Genomic DNA, 12,234 nt, shown 5'->3' on the forward strand with positions numbered 1-12,234 from the left:
GTGTCTCCAAACCCTCGGGCCTGTGCGCTGCCTCTGTTAAACTACTACGCTCGCCAAGGGTCATCAAGGGTGACAATGCCTGCCCACATGTGTTTCGTCAGCACCCCCCCCCCTACTCCAAAAGGGAGGAGTAAAACTCAAAAAAGTCCTCTCAGTCCACCAATAACCAAAAGCCCAATCAAGGCAATCTCTTTCTCATGCCTCTATCTGAAAAGTTGGATAAAATCTTATATGAAAAAAAAAGTCTTTTAAAGAAATCCCTTATTCCGAGGTCACCGTAGCCACCAGATCCAGTCCGTATCCAGAGAAGATGGTGGATCAACACCTAGAAAGGACCTCTATGGCCCAGAAACACAGCGGAGACCGTGACAACTAGATGAGCCGCAGATACAAATCCCCTGTAAAGACCACCTGGACAAGACCACAGGAAACAGATGATTCTTCTGCACAGTCTGACATTCCTGCAGCCTGGAGCTGATCTACTGGTTTCGTCTGACAAGGGGAGAACTGTCTCCCCGACTGAGCCTGGTTTCTCACCGGGTTTTTTCTCCATCCTTTCACCGATCGAGTTTTGGTTTCTTCCCTCTGTCGCTTCTGGCAGGCGGAGCTGGGGACACTTCATGTACAGCGATATCGTTGACTTGATTGCAAATTATTGCACAGATACTATTTAAACTGAACTTAGCTGAATGATGTCATCAAAGAGTTCAATAACGAAATGCCTTTAACTGTCATTTTGCTTTTTGACGCACTGTGTTCCTAATTAATGTTGTTCAGTTGCATTGACGCAATACTTTTTGTTTAAAGCGCAATTTAAAAAAAAAAAAAAAAAAAAAAAAGAGTCCAAACAATGACCCCTGCTACGGGTAGTGTTCCAAGTGTTATGCGACTTCAGCTAATGATGGGTCCATCAGAAATTTTACGGTGCTAGGGCTGGGTCTGCGTCAGAAGAAGCCATGCATTGTTTAGTTATGTCAGTGCAGTGCCGTCAGTTGGGGGGGAAACGGCAGCATGCACGGCTCCTCGTTAGTATAGTGGACAGTATCTCCGCCTGTCACGCGGAAGACCGGGGTTCGATTCCCCGACGGGGAGAGCTGGTTCTTTTCGTCTTCCGAATGATCCATCCAAAAAGTTTGGTTGGAGTCGCAGGTCACAGAAGGAGTTCTGCTTCGACGTCAGCCCGAGCCAAAGGACATGCGTTGGCCGGGAATCGAACCCGGGTCAACTGCTTGGAAGGCAGCTATGCTCACCACTATACCACCAACGCAGGCGGAAGTCAGTAGCTTTATTGACGCACTGTGTTCCTAATAAATGTTGTTCAGTTGCATTGACACAATACTTTTTGTTTAAAGCGCAATTAAAAAAAAAAAAAAAAAAAAAAGAGTCCAAACAATGACCCCTGCTACCGGTAGTGTTGCAAGTGTTATGCGACTTCAGCTAATGATGGGTCCATCCGAAATTATTCCATCCAAAAGTTTTGGGTGGAGGCACAGGTCACAGAGGGAGTTCTGCTTCGACGTCAGCCCGAGCCAAAGCATATGCGTTGGCCGGGAATCGAATCCGGGGTCAACTGCTTGGAAGACAGCTATGCTCACCACTATACCACCAACGCAGTCAGCAGTCAGCAACTTGCGCCGTCACTAAGAAGGCTCGAAGTGCACGAGTCGCCGATAGGGCTAGAGGAGCAGATGAGATCTTTGTTTGGACCCGTCACTAAAGAGAGCCTTCAAGAATTTGCATCCCGTCACGTACAAGAAAGCGCTGCCTTCCCATCCGGCTAAATAAACACGAAGTGGTCAAACGCAGAGAGTGCCTATAATAACCAAAAGCCCAATCAAGGCAATCTCTTTCTCATGCCTCTATCTGAAAAGTTGGATAAAATCTTATATGAAAAAAAAAGTCTTTTAAAGAAATCCCTTATTCCGAGGTCACCGTAGCCACCAGATCCAGTCTGTATCCGCTTCAGTCACCCGGATCCAGTCCGTATCCAGAGAAGATGGTGGATCAACACCTAGAAAGGACCTCTATGGCCCAGAAACACAGCGGAGACCGTGACAACTAGATGAGCCGCAGATACAAATCCCCTGTAAAGACCACCTGGACAAGACCACAGGAAACAGATGATTCTTCTGCACAGTCTGACATTCCTGCAGCCTGGAGCTAATCTACCTGTTTCGTCTGACAAGGGGAGAACTGTCTCCCCGACTGAGCCTGGTTTCTCACCGGGTTTTTTCTCCATCCTTTCACCGATCGAGTTTTGGTTTCTTGCCTCTGTCGCTTCTGGCAGGCGGAGCTGGGGACACTTCATGTACAGCGATATCGTTGACTTGATTGCAAATTATTGCACAGATACTATTTAAACTGAACTTAGCTGAATGATGTCATCAAAGAGTTCAATAACGAAATGCCTTTAACTGTCATTTTGCTTTTTGACGCACTGTGTTCCTAATTAATGTTGTTCAGTTGCATTGACGCAATACTTTTTGTTTAAAGCGCAATTTAAAAAAAAAAAAAAAAAAAAAAAGAGTCCAAACAATGACCCCTGCTACGGGTAGTATTCCAAGTGTTATGCGACTTCAGCTAATGATGGGTCCATCAGAAATTTTACGGTGCTAGGGCTGGGTCTGCGTCAGAAGAAGCCATGCATTGTTTAGTTATGTCAGTGCAGTGCCGTCAGTTGGGGGGGAAACGGCAGCATGCACAGCTCCTCGTTAGTATAGTGGACAGTATCTCCGCCTGTCACGCGGAAGACCGGGGTTCGATTCCCCGACGGGGAGAGCTGGTTCTTTTCGTCTTCCGAATGATCCATCCAAAATGTTTGGTTGGAGTCGCAGGTCACAGAAGGAGTTCTGCTTCGACGTCAGCCCGAGCCAAAGGACATGCGTTGGCCGGGAATCGAACCCGGGTCAACTGCTTGGAAGGCAGTTGTGCTCACCACTATACCACCAACGCAGGCGGAAGTCAGTAGCTTTATTGACGCACTGTGTTCCTAATAAATGTTGTTCAGTTGCATTGACACAATACTTTTTGTTTAAAGCGCAATTAAAAAAAAAAAAAAAAAAAAAAAGAGTCCAAACAATGACCCCTGCTACCGGTAGTGTTGCAAGTGTTATGCGACTTCAGCTAATGATGGGTCCATCCGAAATTATTCCATCCAAAAGTTTTGGGTGGAGGCACAGGTCACAGAGGGAGTTCTGCTTCGACGTCAGCCCGAGCCAAAGCATATGCGTTGGCCGGGAATCGAATCCGGGGTCAACTGCTTGGAAGGCAGCTATGCTCACCACTATACCACCAACGCAGTCAGCAGTCAGCAACTTGCGCCGTCACTAAGAAGGCTCGAAGTGCACGAGTCGCCGATAGGGCTAGAGGAGCAGATGAGATCTTTGTTTGGACCCGTCACTAAAGAGAGCCTTCAAGAATTTGCATCCCGTCACGTACAAGAAAGCGCTGCCTTCCCATCCGGCTAAATAAACACGAAGTGGTCAAACGCAGAGAGTGCCTATAATAACCAAAAGCCCAATCAAGGCAATCTCTTTCTCATGCCTCTATCTGAAAAGTTGGATAAAATCTTAAATGAAAAAAAAAGTCTTTTAAAGAAATCCCTTATTCCGAGGTCACCGTAGCCACCAGATCCAGTCTGTATCCGCTTCAGTCACCCGGATCCAGTCCGTATCCAGAGAAGATGGTGGATCAACACCTGGAAAGGACCTCTATGGCCCAGAAACACAGCGGAGACCGTGACAACTAGATGAGCCGCAGATACAAATCCCCTGTAAAGACCACCTGGACAAGACCACAGGAAACAGATGATTCTTCTGCACAGTCTGACATTCCTGCAGCCTGGAGCTAATCTACCTGTTTCGTCTGACAAGGGGAGAACTGTCTCCCCGACTGAGCCTGGTTTCTCACCGGGTTTTTTCTCCATCCTTTCACCGATCGAGTTTTGGTTTCTTCCCTCTGTCGCTTCTGGCAGGCGGAGCTGGGGACACTTCATGTACAGCGATATCGTTGACTTGATTGCAAATTATTGCACAGATACTATTTAAACTGAACTTAGCTGAATGATGTCATCAAAGAGTTCAATAACGAAATGCCTTTAACTGTCATTTTGCTTTTTGACGCACTGTGTTCCTAATAAATGTTGTTCAGTTGCATTGACACAATACTTTTTGTTTAAAGCGCAATTAAAAAAAAAAAAAAAAAAAAAAAAAGAGTCCAAACAATGACCCCTGCTACGGGTAGTATTCCAAGTGTTATGCGACTTCAGCTAATGATGGGTCCATCAGAAATTTTACGGTGCTAGGGCTGGGTCTGCGTCAGAAGAAGCCATGCATTGTTTAGTTATGTCAGTGCAGTGCCGTCAGTTGGGGGGGAAACGGCAGCATGCACAGCTCCTCGTTAGTATAGTGGACAGTATCTCCGCCTGTCACGCGGAAGACCGGGGTTCGATTCCCCGACGGGGAGAGCTGGTTCTTTTCGTCTTCCGAATGATCCATCCAAAATGTTTGGTTGGAGTCGCAGGTCACAGAAGGAGTTCTGCTTCGACGTCAGCCCGAGCCAAAGGACATGCGTTGGCCGGGAATCGAACCCGGGTCAACTGCTTGGAAGGCAGCTATGCTCACCACTATACCACCAACGCAGGCGGAAGTCAGTAGCTTTATTGACGCACTGTGTTCCTAATAAATGTTGTTCAGTTGCATTGACACAATACTTTTTGTTTAAAGCGCAATTAAAAAAAAAAAAAAAAAAAAAAAAAAGAGTCCAAACAATGACCCCTGCTACCGGTAGTGTTGCAAGTGTTATGCGACTTCAGCTAATGATGGGTCCATCCGAAATTATTCCATCCAAAAGTTTTGGGTGGAGGCACAGGTCACAGAGGGAGTTCTGCTTCGACGTCAGCCCGAGCCAAAGCATATGCGTTGGCCGGGAATCGAATCCGGGGTCAACTGCTTGGAAGGCAGCTATGCTCACCACTATACCACCAACGCAGTCAGCAGTCAGCAACTTGCGCCGTCACTAAGAAGGCTCGAAGTGCACGAGTCGCCGATAGGGCTAGAGGAGCAGATGAGATCTTTGTTTGGACCCGTCACTAAAGAGAGCCTTCAAGAATTTGCATCCCGTCACGTACAAGAAAGCGCTGCCTTCCCATCCGGCTAAATAAACACGAAGTGGTCAAACGCAGAGAGTGCCTATAATAACCAAAAGCCCAATCAAGGCAATCTCTTTCTCATGCCTCTATCTGAAAAGTTGGATAAAATCTTATATGAAAAAAAAAGTCTTTTAAAGAAATCCCTTATTCCGAGGTCACCGTAGCCACCAGATCCAGTCTGTATCCGCTTCAGTCACCCGGATCCAGTCCGTATCCAGAGAAGATGGTGGATCAACACCTAGAAAGGACCTCTATGGCCCAGAAACACAGCGGAGACCGTGACAACTAGATGAGCCGCAGATACAAATCCCCTGTAAAGACCACCTGGACAAGACCACAGGAAACAGATGATTCTTCTGCACAGTCTGACATTCCTGCAGCCTGGAGCTAATCTACCTGTTTCGTCTGACAAGGGGAGAACTGTCTCCCCGACTGAGCCTGGTTTCTCACCGGGTTTTTTCTCCATCCTTTCACCGATCGAGTTTTGGTTTCTTCCCTCTGTCGCTTCTGGCAGGCGGAGCTGGGGACACTTCATGTACAGCGATATCGTTGACTTGATTGCAAATTATTGCACAGATACTATTTAAACTGAACTTAGCTGAATGATGTCATCAAAGAGTTCAATAACGAAATGCCTTTAACTGTCATTTTGCTTTTTGACGCACTGTGTTCCTAATAAATGTTGTTCAGTTGCATTGACACAATACTTTTTGTTTAAAGCGCAATTAAAAAAAAAAAAAAAAAAAAAAAAAGAGTCCAAACAATGACCCCTGCTACGGGTAGTGTTGCAAGTGTTATGCGACTTCAGCTAATGATGGGTCCATCCGAAATTATTCCATCCAAAAGTTTTGGGTGGAGGCACAGGTCACAGAGGGAGTTCTGCTTCGACGTCAGCCCGAGCCAAAGGACATGCGTTGGCCGGGAATCGAATCCGGGTCAACTGCTTGGAAGGCAGCTATGCTCACCACTATACCACCAACGCAGTCAGCAGTCAGCAACTTGCGCCGTCACTAAGAAGGCTCGAAGTGCACGAGTCGCCGATAGGGCTAGAGGAGCAGATGAGATCTTTGTTTGGACCCGTCACTAAAGAGAGCCTTCAAGAATTTGCATCCCGTCACGTACAAGAAAGCGCTGCCTTCCCATCCGGCTAAATAAACACGAAGTGGTCAAACGCAGAGAGTGCCTATTCAGACGATGACCAGTGGCAAGCCCTCTCGCAGCATGCTGCCGGACGGTCAAACTGATTCTGCTCTTGACATTTCGATGTAGCTCTGCTGTGAGCAGAGCACCCAAAAATACAGGTCACTCGCAAAAGTTCCCCTCCACGGAAATCTTTAGTAAAAGGCGAAAGATTTATGCGACAATGAAGAGAAACTCGAGCTGTGTCTCCAAACCCTCGGGCCTGTGCGCTGCCTCTGTTAAACTACTACGCTCGCCAAGGGTCATCAAGGGTGACAATGCCTGCCCACATGTGTTTCGTCAGCACCCCCCCCCCTACTCCAAAAGGGAGGAGTAAAACTCAAAAAAGTCCTCTCAGTCCACCAATAACCAAAAGCCCAATCAAGGCAATCTCTTTCTCATGCCTCTATCTGAAAAGTTGGATAAAATCTTATATGAAAAAAAAAGTCTTTTAAAGAAATCCCTTATTCCGAGGTCACCGTAGCCACCAGATCCAGTCCGTATCCAGAGAAGATGGTGGATCAACACCTAGAAAGGACCTCTATGGCCCAGAAACACAGCGGAGACCGTGACAACTAGATGAGCCGCAGATACAAATCCCCTGTAAAGACCACCTGGACAAGACCACAGGAAACAGATGATTCTTCTGCACAGTCTGACATTCCTGCAGCCTGGAGCTAATCTACCTGTTTCGTCTGACAAGGGGAGAACTGTCTCCCCGACTGAGCCTGGTTTCTCACCGGGTTTTTTCTCCATCCTTTCACCGATCGAGTTTTGGTTTCTTGCCTCTGTCGCTTCTGGCAGGCGGAGCTGGGGACACTTCATGTACAGCGATATCGTTGACTTGATTGCAAATTATTGCACAGATACTATTTAAACTGAACTTAGCTGAATGATGTCATCAAAGAGTTCAATAACGAAATGCCTTTAACTGTCATTTTGCTTTTTGACGCACTGTGTTCCTAATTAATGTTGTTCAGTTGCATTGACGCAATACTTTTTGTTTAAAGCGCAATTTAAAAAAAAAAAAAAAAAAAAAAAGAGTCCAAACAATGACCCCTGCTACGGGTAGTGTTCCAAGTGTTATGCGACTTCAGCTAATGATGGGTCCATCAGAAATTTTACGGTGCTAGGGCTGGGTCTGCGTCAGAAGAAGCCATGCATTGTTTAGTTATGTCAGTGCAGTGCCGTCAGTTGGGGGGGGAAACGGCAGCATGCACAGCTCCTCGTTAGTATAGTGGACAGTATCTCCGCCTGTCACGCGGAAGACCGGGGTTCGATTCCCCGACGGGGAGAGCTGGTTCTTTTCGTCTTCCGAATGATCCATCCAAAATGTTTGGTTGGAGTCGCAGGTCACAGAAGGAGTTCTGCTTCGACGTCAGCCCGAGCCAAAGGACATGCGTTGGCCGGGAATCGAACCCGGGTCAACTGCTTGGAAGGCAGCTATGCTCACCACTATACCACCAACGCAGGCGGAAGTCAGTAGCTTTATTGACGCACTGTGTTCCTAATAAATGTTGTTCAGTTGCATTGACACAATACTTTTTGTTTAAAGCGCAATTAAAAAAAAAAAAAAAAAAAAAAAAAAAAAAAAAGAGTCCAAACAATGACCCCTGCTACCGGTAGTGTTGCAAGTGTTATGCGACTTCAGCTAATGATGGGTCCATCCGAAATTATTCCATCCAAAAGTTTTGGGTGGAGGCACAGGTCACAGAGGGAGTTCTGCTTCGACGTCAGCCCGAGCCAAAGCATATGCGTTGGCCGGGAATCGAATCCGGGGTCAACTGCTTGGAAGGCAGCTATGCTCACCACTATACCACCAACGCAGTCAGCAGTCAGCAACTTGCGCCGTCACTAAGAAGGCTCGAAGTGCACGAGTCGCCGATAGGGCTAGAGGAGCAGATGAGATCTTTGTTTGGACCCGTCACTAAAGAGAGCCTTCAAGAATTTGCATCCCGTCACGTACAAGAAAGCGCTGCCTTCCCATCCGGCTAAATAAACACGAAGTGGTCAAACGCAGAGAGTGCCTATAATAACCAAAAGCCCAATCAAGGCAATCTCTTTCTCATGCCTCTATCTGAAAAGTTGGATAAAATCTTATATGAAAAAAAAAGTCTTTTAAAGAAATCCCTTATTCCGAGGTCACCGTAGCCACCAGATCCAGTCTGTATCCGCTTCAGTCACCCGGATCCAGTCCGTATCCAGAGAAGATGGTGGATCAACACCTAGAAAGGACCTCTATGGCCCAGAAACACAGCGGAGACCGTGACAACTAGATGAGCCGCAGATACAAATCCCCTGTAAAGACCACCTGGACAAGACCACAGGAAACAGATGATTCTTCTGCACAGTCTGACATTCCTGCAGCCTGGAGCTAATCTACCTGTTTCGTCTGACAAGGGGAGAACTGTCTCCCCGACTGAGCCTGGTTTCTCACCGGGTTTTTTCTCCATCCTTTCACCGATCGAGTTTTGGTTTCTTCCCTCTGTCGCTTCTGGCAGGCGGAGCTGGGGACACTTCATGTACAGCGATATCGTTGACTTGATTGCAAATTATTGCACAGATACTATTTAAACTGAACTTAGCTGAATGATGTCATCAAAGAGTTCAATAACGAAATGCCTTTAACTGTCATTTTGCTTTTTGACGCACTGTGTTCCTAATAAATGTTGTTCAGTTGCATTGACACAATACTTTTTGTTTAAAGCGCAATTAAAAAAAAAAAAAAAAAAAAAAAAAGAGTCCAAACAATGACCCCTGCTACGGGTAGTGTTGCAAGTGTTATGCGACTTCAGCTAATGATGGGTCCATCCGAAATTATTCCATCCAAAAGTTTTGGGTGGAGGCACAGGTCACAGAGGGAGTTCTGCTTCGACGTCAGCCCGAGCCAAAGGACATGCGTTGGCCGGGAATCGAATCCGGGTCAACTGCTTGGAAGGCAGCTATGCTCACCACTATACCACCAACGCAGTCAGCAGTCAGCAACTTGCGCCGTCACTAAGAAGGCTCGAAGTGCACGAGTCGCCGATAGGGCTAGAGGAGCAGATGAGATCTTTGTTTGGACCCGTCACTAAAGAGAGCCTTCAAGAATTTGCATCCCGTCACGTACAAGAAAGCGCTGCCTTCCCATCCGGCTAAATAAACACGAAGTGGTCAAACGCAGAGAGTGCCTATTCAGACGATGACCAGTGGCAAGCCCTCTCGCAGCATGCTGCCGGACGGTCAAACTGATTCTGCTCTTGACATTTCGATGTAGCTCTGCTGTGAGCAGAGCACCCAAAAATACAGGTCACTCGCAAAAGTTCCCCTCCACGGAAATCTTTAGTAAAAGGCGAAAGATTTATGCGACAATGAAGAGAAACTCGAGCTGTGTCTCCAAACCCTCGGGCCTGTGCGCTGCCTCTGTTAAACTACTACGCTCGCCAAGGGTCATCAAGGGTGACAATGCCTGCCCACATGTGTTTCGTCAGCACCCCCCCCCCTACTCCAAAAGGGAGGAGTAAAACTCAAAAAAGTCCTCTCAGTCCACCAATAACCAAAAGCCCAATCAAGGCAATCTCTTTCTCATGCCTCTATCTGAAAAGTTGGATAAAATCTTATATGAAAAAAAAAGTCTTTTAAAGAAATCCCTTATTCCGAGGTCACCGTAGCCACCAGATCCAGTCCGTATCCAGAGAAGATGGTGGATCAACACCTAGAAAGGACCTCTATGGCCCAGAAACACAGCGGAGACCGTGACAACTAGATGAGCCGCAGATACAAATCCCCTGTAAAGACCACCTGGACAAGACCACAGGAAACAGATGATTCTTCTGCACAGTCTGACATTCCTGCAGCCTGGAGCTAATCTACCTGTTTCGTCTGACAAGGGGAGAACTGTCTCCCCGACTGAGCCTGGTTTCTCACCGGGTTTTTTCTCCATCCTTTCACCGATCGAGTTTTGGTTTCTTGCCTCTGTCGCTTCTGGCAGGCGGAGCTGGGGACACTTCATGTACAGCGATATCGTTGACTTGATTGCAAATTATTGCACAGATACTATTTAAACTGAACTTAGCTGAATGATGTCATCAAAGAGTTCAATAACGAAATGCCTTTAACTGTCATTTTGCTTTTTGACGCACTGTGTTCCTAATTAATGTTGTTCAGTTGCATTGACGCAATACTTTTTGTTTAAAGCGCAATTTAAAAAAAAAAAAAAAAAAAAAAAGAGTCCAAACAATGACCCCTGCTACGGGTAGTGTTCCAAGTGTTATGCGACTTCAGCTAATGATGGGTCCATCAGAAATTTTACGGTGCTAGGGCTGGGTCTGCGTCAGAAGAAGCCATGCATTGTTTAGTTATGTCAGTGCAGTGCCGTCAGTTGGGGGGGGAAACGGCAGCATGCACAGCTCCTCGTTAGTATAGTGGACAGTATCTCCGCCTGTCACGCGGAAGACCGGGGTTCGATTCCCCGACGGGGAGAGCTGGTTCTTTTCGTCTTCCGAATGATCCATCCAAAATGTTTGGTTGGAGTCGCAGGTCACAGAAGGAGTTCTGCTTCGACGTCAGCCCGAGCCAAAGGACATGCGTTGGCCGGGAATCGAACCCGGGTCAACTGCTTGGAAGGCAGCTATGCTCACCACTATACCACCAACGCAGGCGGAAGTCAGTAGCTTTATTGACGCACTGTGTTCCTAATAAATGTTGTTCAGTTGCATTGACACAATACTTTTTGTTTAAAGCGCAATTAAAAAAAAAAAAAAAAAAAAAAAAAAAAAAAAAAGAGTCCAAACAATGACCCCTGCTACCGGTAGTGTTGCAAGTGTTATGCGACTTCAGCTAATGATGGGTCCATCCGAAATTATTCCATCCAAAAGTTTTGGGTGGAGGCACAGGTCACAGAGGGAGTTCTGCTTCGACGTCAGCCCGAGCCAAAGCATATGCGTTGGCCGGGAATCGAATCCGGGGTCAACTGCTTGGAAGGCAGCTATGCTCACCACTATACCACCAACGCAGTCAGCAGTCAGCAACTTGCGCCGTCACTAAGAAGGCTCGAAGTGCACGAGTCGCCGATAGGGCTAGAGGAGCAGATGAGATCTTTGTTTGGACCCGTCACTAAAGAGAGCCTTCAAGAATTTGCATCCCGTCACGTACAAGAAAGCGCTGCCTTCCCATCCGGCTAAATAAACACGAAGTGGTCAAACGCAGAGAGTGCATATTCAGACGATGACCAGTGGCAAGCCCTCTCGCAGCATGCTGCCGGACGGTCAAACTGATTCTGCTCTTGACATTTCGATGTAGCTCTGCTGTGAGCAGAGCACCCAAAAATACAGGTCACTCGCAAAAGTTCCCCTCCACGGAAATCTTTAGTAAAAGGCGAAAGATTTATGCGACAATGAAGAGAAACTCGAGTTGTGTCTCCAAACCCTCGGGCCTGTGCGCTGCCTCTGTTAAACTACTACGCTCGCCAAGGGTCATCAAGGGTGACAATGCCTGCCCACATGTGTTTCGTCAGCACCCCCCCCCCCTACTCCAAAAGGGAGGAGTAAAACTCAAAAAAGTCCTCTCAGTCCACCAATAACCAAAAGCCCAATCAAGGCAATCTCTTTCTCATGCCTCTATCTGAAAAGTTGGATAAAATCTTATATGAAAAAAAAAGTCTTTTAAAGAAATCCCTTATTCCGAGGTCACCGTAGCCACCAGATCCAGTCCGTATCCAGAGAAGATGGTGGATCAACACCTAGAAAGGACCTCTATGGCCCAGAAACACAGCGGAGACCGTGACAACTAGATGAGCCGCAGATACAAATCCCCTGTAAAGACCACCTGGACAAGACCACAGGAAACAGATGATTCTTCTGCACAGTCTGACATTCCTGCAGCCTGGAGCTGATCTACTGGTTTCGTCTGACAAGGGGAGAACTGTC

At 47.0% G+C, this 12,234-nt stretch overlaps 4 non-coding genes across 4 annotated transcripts; all 4 read right to left on the reverse strand.

Moving 5' to 3' along the window:
* Positions 1-2,880: 2,880 nt before the first annotated feature.
* On the reverse strand, positions 2,881-2,952 carry trnag-ucc (transfer RNA glycine (anticodon UCC)). Its single transcript has one exon. It is a non-coding gene; the product is annotated as a tRNA-Gly (tRNA).
* Positions 2,953-6,416: 3,464 nt separating this feature from the next.
* Positions 6,417-6,531, reverse strand: LOC127980663 (U5 spliceosomal RNA). The gene has a single exon (XR_008159676.1). It is a non-coding gene; the product is annotated as a U5 spliceosomal RNA (small nuclear RNA).
* Positions 6,532-9,582: 3,051 nt separating this feature from the next.
* On the reverse strand, positions 9,583-9,697 carry LOC127980664 (U5 spliceosomal RNA). The gene has a single exon (XR_008159677.1). It is a non-coding gene; the product is annotated as a U5 spliceosomal RNA (small nuclear RNA).
* Positions 9,698-11,606: 1,909 nt separating this feature from the next.
* Positions 11,607-11,722, reverse strand: LOC127979979 (U5 spliceosomal RNA). The gene has a single exon (XR_008159022.1). It is a non-coding gene; the product is annotated as a U5 spliceosomal RNA (small nuclear RNA).
* Between the last annotated feature and the right edge of the window lie 512 nt (positions 11,723-12,234).

The sequence above is a fragment of the Carassius gibelio genome, chromosome B19, assembly GCF_023724105.1.
Source record: "Carassius gibelio isolate Cgi1373 ecotype wild population from Czech Republic chromosome B19, carGib1.2-hapl.c, whole genome shotgun sequence".
NCBI lineage: Eukaryota > Metazoa > Chordata > Actinopteri > Cypriniformes > Cyprinidae > Carassius > Carassius gibelio.